This window comes from Lolium rigidum, chromosome 4 (assembly GCF_022539505.1).
Source record: "Lolium rigidum isolate FL_2022 chromosome 4, APGP_CSIRO_Lrig_0.1, whole genome shotgun sequence".
Lineage (NCBI taxonomy): Eukaryota > Viridiplantae > Streptophyta > Magnoliopsida > Poales > Poaceae > Lolium > Lolium rigidum.
In genome coordinates, this window is record NC_061511.1 from 264,341,716 (window position 1) to 264,350,457 (window position 8,742).

Here is an 8,742-nt window from a genome sequence, read left to right on the forward strand (position 1 = left end):
CATAGGAATCTTGTAAATAAACAAGTTCATGAAGAGCAAAGTAACAAGCATAGGAAGATAAAACCAGTGTAACTTCAAAAATTTCAGCATATAGAGAGGTGTTTTAGTAACATGAAAATTTCTACAACCATATTTTCCTCTCTCATAATAATTTTCAGAGGCATCATGAACAAACTCAACAATATAAGTATCACATAAAGCATTCTTATTCACATGCATAAAAGTATCATTACTCTCCACATAAGCATAATCAATTTTATTAGATGTAGTGGGAGCAAATTCAACAAAGTAGCTATCATTATTATTCTCATCATCAAATATAGGAGGCAAAGTATCATCAAAGTAAATTTTATCCTCAATGCTTGTGGGACTAAAAATATCATGCTCATCAAAGCCAGCTTCCCCAAGCTTAGAACTTTCTATATCATTAGCAACAATGGTATTCAAAGTGTTCATACTAATATGTTCCATGGGTTTTTTAATTTTCGCATCAAACCATCCATGTCTTAAATCAGGAAATAGAATAAGAAGCTCACTGTTGTCCATTATGCCAAACTAGTGTAAACAAGAAACAAAAAGATGCAATTGCAGGATCTAAAGGAAATAGCTTCGAACACTCACACAACGGCAACAGAAAAGTACTTTACCTGGGACCGGAGTATGAGAGCCTTTTACCTTTCCTCCCCGGCAACGGCGTCAGAAAATAGCTTGATGTCTACGGGTGCTTCTATTCTTGTAGACAGTGTTGGGCCTCCAAGAGCAGAGGTTTGTAGAACAGCAGCAAGTTTCCCTTAAGTGGATCACCCAAGGTTTATCGAACTCCGGGAGGAAGAGGTCAAAGATATCCCTCTCATGCAACCCCTGCAACCACAAAGCAAGAAGTCTCTTGTGTCCCCAACACACCTAATAGGTGCACTAGTTCGGTGAAGAGATAGTGAAATACAAGTGGTATGAATGAATATGAGCAGTAGTACGGCGCCGTGAAAAGTGCTTGCTCGGCGTGCGATTGATGGTAGTAATATTGCGGGAAGTAAACATGCAAGTAAAACGAGTAAACAAGCAGCGATAGCGATATTTAGGAACAAGGCCTAGGGATCATACTTTCACTAGTGGACACTCTCAACATTGATCACATAACAGAATAAATAGATAGATGCTAGACTCTACACCCTCTTGTTGGATGATGAACACCACTAACTGTGTAGGATTACACGAACCCTCAATGCCGGAGTTAACAAGCTCCACAATATTCAATGTTCATATTTAAATAACCTTAGAGTGCATGACAGATCAACATAACCAAACCAAGTACTAACATAGTATGCACACTGTCACCTTCACACTACGAAAGGAGTAATAGATCACATCAATACTATCATAGCAATAGTTAACTTCATAATCTACAAGAGATCACAATCATAGCCTACGCCAAGTACTACACGATGCACACACTGTCACCATTACACCGTGCAGGAGGAATAAACTACTTTAATAACATCACTAGAGTAGCACGCAGATAAATTGTGATACAAAACACATTGCAATCATAAAGAGATATAAATAAGCACTTCACTGTGCCATTCATAACCGTGAATAAGTATTCTGTGAAATATAGCCTAAGAGACCCACACGGTGCACACACTCGTCACCTTTACACATGTGGGACAAGGAGTCTCCGGAGATCACATAAGTAAAATCCACTTGACTAGCATAATGACATCTAGATTACAAGCATCATCATATGAATCTCAATCATGTAAGGCAGCTCATGAGATTATTGTATTGAAGTACATAGGAGAGAGATGAACCACATAGCTACCGGTACAGCCCCGAGCCTCGATGGAGAACTACTCCCTCCTCATGGGAGACAGCAGCGTTGATGAAGATGGCGGTGGTGTCGATGGAGAAGCCTTCCGGGGGCACTTCCCCGTCCGGCGGCGTGCCGGAACAGAGACTCCTGTCCCCGAGATCTTGGCTTCGCGATGGCGGCGGCTCTGGAAGGTTTTCTCTGGTTTCGTCGAACGTGATAGGGTTTTCGCGACGGAGGCTTTAAGTAGGCGGAAGGGCAAGGTCGGTGGAGTCATGAGGGACCCACACAACAGGGCGGCGCGGGCCCTAGCCTGGCCGCGCCGCCTTAGTGTGGCACCACCTCGTGGCCCCACTTCGTATCTCCTCCGGTCTTCTGGAAGCTTCGTGTGAAAATAGGACCCTGGGCGTTGATTTCGTCCAATTCCGAGAATATTTCCTTACTAGGATTTCTGAAACCAAAAATAGCGTGAAAACGAGAACCGGCCCTTCGGCATCTCGTCAATAGGTTAGTTCCGGAAAATGCATAAATATGACATAAAGTATGCATAAAACATGTAGATATCATCAATAATGTGGCATGGAACATAAGAAATTATCGATACGTCGGAGACGTATCAGTTATATTGTTGAGTTTATCCATGAAGCTACTGAAAATTATTATGAGAGAGAAAAATATGGTTGTAGAAATTTGCATGGTACTAAAACACCTCTCTATATGCTTAAAATTTTGAAGTTGCTCTTGTTTTATCTTGCTATGCTTGTCACTTTGTTCTTCATGAATTTATTTGTGTACAAGACTCCTATGCATAGGAAGTGGGTTAGACTTAAATGTGTTTTGAACTTGCTTCTTCATGCTCTCTTTTGCTTCAACTCTTATTTCTTGCGAGTGCATCATTAAAACTGTTGAGCCCATCTTAATGGCTATAAAGAAAGCACTTTTTGGGAGATAACCCATGTGTTTATTTTGCTACTGTTTTGTTGTGTCTTGGAAGTTGTTACTACTGTAGCAACCTCTCCTTATCTTTATTTTATTGCATTGTTGTGCCAAGTAAAGTCTCTAATAGAAGGTTGATACTAGATTTGGATTTCTGCTGCAGAAACAGATTTCTATCTGTCACGAATCTGGGCAGGGCTCTCTGTAGGTAACTCAGAAAAATCTGCCAATTTACGTGCGCATTCCTCAGATATGTACGCAACTTTCGTTAGTTTTGAGTTTTCTGATTTGAGCAACGGGAGTACCATTTAAAAATTCGTGTTTACTGGCTGTTCTGTTTTGACAGATTTTGTCTCTGTTTTTTTGCATTGTCTCTTGTGGACTTTAAGTGAAGCTTTCTAGACGTGGAGAGCTGTAGCTAATGTTTTATTGAGTACTTGCAATGTGTCACTACAGGTGACATAGGCATCCCCAATGGGCCTGCCGATGATGGTACCCGGGGTTTACTGAAGGCCCACTACCCGAAGAATAAGAAGGTTCGGAAGCCCAAGATATTGTTAAGGAAAGCTAGAGTTGTAATAGGAAGCATTATTTGTAATCTTGCGGGAGGAGTTAGAAACCTACCCGGACTCTGTAACTTGTACAATACGAAACCCTCGGCTCCGCCTCCTATATAAGGGGGAGTCGAGGGACGCAGAAAGGATCGAATCATTGTTTTGACAAACCCTAGTTTTCATATTCGTCGAGTACTTTTCGGCTGAAACCTTCGAGATCTACTTGCCCTCTACATCCAACTAAACCCTAGTCTACAATCTGTAGGCATTGACAAGTTAATACCTTGTCAATTGGCGCCGTCTGTGGGATCTAGAGGCGACAAGGAGCTGATCTCGATGGCACGTTCAAGATCGTCGACTTCATCGAGTAGCAAGCAACATCATGGACAGAGGTAAACGGATCGAAACTGGTCTCGTTGATTTTATTCCTCACCCGCCCTCCCGTTTGGATGCATATGCGTATCTGGAGGAGCCCATGAAGATGACGTTTGGAAAGTTCCACTTCCACGTCGAAAAAGAAGGATCGTATCGTCTCGAAGTTCCGATCTCGTCGGGATTATCGGCGGATGGTCTTGACTTCTCAAACTCAGTATCATCCGTCGAGTCAAGCGACAAGGAGATTTCGTCGCCACGCTTCATCGGCAGCAGGGCAAGTGAAAAACTCGGCAAAATCTTCAGCCGACATGTCCTTCGAGTCATCGGCGGACTCCTATATAAGCGATGATTCAAGCGACACGGATAGCTTCGACTTCATCGACAAATCCATCTCTATTGGGAAGGTCTTCACCAATCTCTATGATGGTGTCACCGAACCAAGCAAAGCGAAAACTCCAAAATATCACCAAGTTTATGCCATTGGAGAAGCAAGTCGCGATCAAGAGGAAACATCAGAGGCTTTCGACGATTTGGGAAACCCCTATGTCGATCCCTCAGATCTAAGGAGAGGTTTGGGCACTAAATATGTCGGGCCCACACCGCGTGCTAGAGTTCAACTTCCACAAGCAGCCTGGGATAGAGCTGCGAAAGCTTTGGATGGCTCTGAACCAATGGAGACAACTGCCACAGTCGAAGAACTGCAAGCATATCAATATAGACTCGCCCGAGCTGGAAGAGAGTTGGAAAAACAGACAGCTGCTTTGAACAGAAGAAGGGAGGCAGCTTCCGCTTCAAGCGAGGCGACGAGCGGAATTAAGTCGACACTCGGAAACTTCGGGAGATAGTCACAGAGAAGCTCGGAGGAGAGCAAGATCTCGGCTGCAAAACATACCAGAAGCTGAAAGAGAGACTCTAATCCAAAACCTCGACATGTCCTTTATGTCAATCGACACGAGGGGGAATATTATCCCAAAAACACCGGAAGCAGGATACATGGCAACTCAAGCTTTCATCTTAGCATCCAGGCCACCTCCAGGAGATCCAAGAGAAGCGTTGTACAACATGGCCATGGCAGGATGTGGAGCCATGGGAGCAGCGTTCACAGCCACACCTCCCGAAGGAACTGCAAGGCAAAATAGTCCGAGACCTACCGTAGCAGTGCAAGATCCACCAAGAGCAAGTGGAGCCAGGGACACAACAACTCAAGCCAGAGTTGATCGAGCGCGACAAGAAAGAAGGGAACGTCGGCATTCACCAGAACTTGCTGAAGAGGACATGTGTGGACTCCCATGTTTCACACGACGGGTCCGAAAAACTCGAGTTCCATCAGGATTCAAGCTACCCGATAGTTTCAAGAAATTCGATGGCCTCGCAAGACCCCGAGGATTGGCTTGTGGATTACCTCGAGACAAGAAATTGATAGGCGGGACCGGAGCGACAGCCATGCAGAGCATCCAGATACATCCGAGCGGAGCCGCCGTATCATGGATAAAAAAGCTTCCCCTAGGTTCCATCGACAGCCTGGGAAAGTTTTGAGGACATTTTTATCAAGAATTTCCGGTCAACCCGCAAGAAACCTCGCGACACTAGAGGAGTTGAGGTCATGTCGACAAAAGCATGATGAATCAATGAGGAAGTACATTCAAAGGTGGAACATCATCAAAAACTCGGCAGAAAATATATCTGACGAAAGAGCGATAGATGCATTTGTTGCAGGAGTTCGACGAGGAGATTTCGTGGAGGACTTGGGGAGGACAAACCCAAGAACAAGTATCGGCTTTAATGGAGATAGCAAACAGATGGGCAGATGGCAAAGATGCGGTACATAACAAACGACATAGGTCCCCAGAGGAAGATCGTAGTCGAAATTTTCAAAATAGACGTCGATTCCCTCGTCAATTTTCAAGTTACGATGCACCTGGCCAAATATCAGCTGGCTTTCGGGGAAACAATGGAGGAAACAGTAGAGATGAATACCAGAGAAGTAATATACAGCAAGGCGACAATAGAGATAACAGGCAAAATAGCGGGCCAAGGTTCCAAAGACCTTTTGTGTCTCCCGAAGAGATGATGAACGGACCATGTCAGATGCATTTCTTTCTCGATAGCAATGGAAAAAGACAGTCAGGACACTTGCAAAAGGATTGCCGAAATTTCCAGGCAATGTTAAGATGGGCAGGTCATGCAAATGCTCAGGCAGCTCACAGAAATCACCAGGGACCTAGGAGTGAAATTCACTTGCCACCACCTCCCGCGATGCTGCGATGAAAATAGACATCAGCCTCGAATTGCGGCAGCACTCCGCTCCACCGCCCTACGTCGATCCTAACTCTAACGGAGCGGTCTCGATGATTCGGAAGGCGGGCCATCCAACGAGCTCGGAAAGTAATCTCGCGACAGGTGTTTATGGCGGAGAAGATGCCACCGCCAACCGCCGAGTACCTTAACCGGTCGTGGCAAGATATTGGCTTCACAATAGCCGATCATCCACAAGCAAGTTCCTCGACCAGGGCGGCCAGCACTAATATTACCAGCGAGAATTGCGGGATTTGATGTATCTCGAGTATTCATAGATGGCGGCAGCAGTCTAAACCTTATGTACGCAGATACGCTAAGAAAGATGAATATTTCCTCGCAAATTTGAAACCAACCGACACACGTTTCCACGGCATCACACCAGAGAAGCCAAGTTACCCACTGGGGAAGATCAATCTCGACGTTCAGTTTGGGACCCGAGAAAACTACAGGATAGAGAGGTTGGAATTCGAAGTTGTAGACTTCCCGTCGCAATATCACGCCTTGTTGGGGCGACCAGCATATGCCAGGTTTATGGCAGTACCACATTACACGTACTTGCTTTGGAGGTTACCTGGACCTAAGGGACCAATCACAGTCAAAGGAAGCTTTGCGCTAGCCGATAAATGCGACAAAGATTTTCATCGACTATCAGAAACTTTCGGGATGCAGAGCGAGTACGCAGCGTCAAGGCTCATGACCGATTACGATGTGCTGCCGTACGTAGGGAGGCCTAACAAGGAATCAACTTTCAATACAAGAAAAGATTCTAAGGAAGTACGGATTCACCCGACGGATCCGAAGAAAACGACGTCCATCGCAACAAACATGGACCTCGCATAGGAAAGCGCGCTCGTCGAGTTCCTCCGTGAGCACCGGAAAATCTTCTCATGGTGTCCAGCCGACATGCCGAGAGTACCCGTGGAACTTGCCGAGCACCACCTAAACTTGGATCCTATTGCGAGACCAATCAAGCAACCTTTGCGGCGTTTTTCGAACCAAACCGCAAAGCCATGCCGTCGAAATTGATCGACTTAGAGAAGCTGGTTTCATCAAAGAGATATCTACGGAGGCTACTTGGGTAGCTAACCCAAGAATGGTGCCGAAGAAAAACACGAAAGTCCTTCGCATGTGTGTCGACTTTACGTGCCTCAATAAACATTGTCCAAAGGATCACTTTCCTCCCAAGGATCGATCAGATTATCGACTCCACGGCAGGATGTGAACGTCTTTCCTTCTTGGACGCATATTCCGGTTACAATCAGATCAGATTAAAAGAAGACGACGAAGCTAAAACAGCGTTCATCACACCGTACGGCATATTTTGTTACAAAACAATGCCCTTCGGGTTGAAAAACGCGGGAGCAACATATCAACGGATGATGCAGAAGTGCCTAGCAACACAGATTGGGAAAAATGTACAAGTGTACATCGACGACGTCGTCATCACATCAAAAAATGGAGCAACACTAATCGAGGACTTGAAAGAAACCTTCGACAACCTCGACAAATTTTGTCTCAAGTTGAATCCGACGAAATGTTCTTTCGGCGTCCCTGCAGGAGAACTTCTCGGGTTCCTAGTCTCAGCAAGAGGGATTGAAGCAAATCCCGAAAAATCCAAGCTATCGTAACAATGAGGAAGCCAACAAAGTTGAAGGAAATACAGCAGCTTAACCGGGCGAGTCGCAGCTTTAAGCAGCATTCATCGCCGAGCCGGGAGAAAAGGCGTTACCATTCTACGCCCTAATCAAACAAAGGAGAGAAGTTCCAAAGTGGAACGAAGAGGCGGATAGGGCCTTCGAGGACCTCAAACGAAAATTTCGACACCACCAATTCTAGTGGCGCCAAAAGAGAAAGAACTCGCTCCTCGTTATATATTGCGGCTACACCTCGGTGGTCAGCACGGCACTAGTTGTCGAAAGAGAAGAAGAAGGAAAACTCCATGGAGTGCAGAGGCCGAGATATTTCATCGACGAGTATTATCACCTTCAAAACAGAGGTACCCGCAGTACCAAAAGCTAGCATATGGAGTATTCACAACCGCAAGAAAATTGCGTCATTATTTTTCGGCACATCCGATAATAGTGGTCAATGAGGCGCCTTTATCCAACATACTCAATAATCCGAAGCTACAAGCCGTGTCTCCCTTTGGGGAATAGAACTTTCTCCTCGGGACATCACGTATGAAAAAAGAAAGGCAATAAAGTCACAAATTCTACCAGACTTCATCGCAGAGTGGATGGAGTTGCAAAACACAGGACCTCCGGATTTATCGAGAACCTGGACTATGAACTTCGACGGATCCAAAAGGTTAGAAGGAGCTGGAGCAGGGGTAATACTCATATCACCTGAAGGCGACAAATTGAAATACGTCCTGCGGATGACGTTCCCAAACGCATCTAATAATGAGGCGAGAATATGAAGCCCTTATACATGGGATGAAGATGGCGAAAGCCTGTGGCGCAACTCGACTAAAAATATTTGGCGACTCACAATTGGTAGCTCAGCAAGTCATGAACCAATGTGATGCGGTCAATGACAGCATGGTGGCGTATAAAGAGATGTATAACGAGCTAGAGAAGCTGTTTGACGGATGCGAAGTAAACCATATCAGTAGGCTGAGCAATGATGAAGCCGATGTTCTCGCAAACATCGGGTCGCAGTGCCTCGCAATTCCCCCGTGTGTGTTCCGGGAAGAAATAACAGAGAGGTCCACGAAGCCGAAGAAATTAACAAAGAAGGAGAAGAGCGAGAAACCCTGGGGCTGCGAAAGAA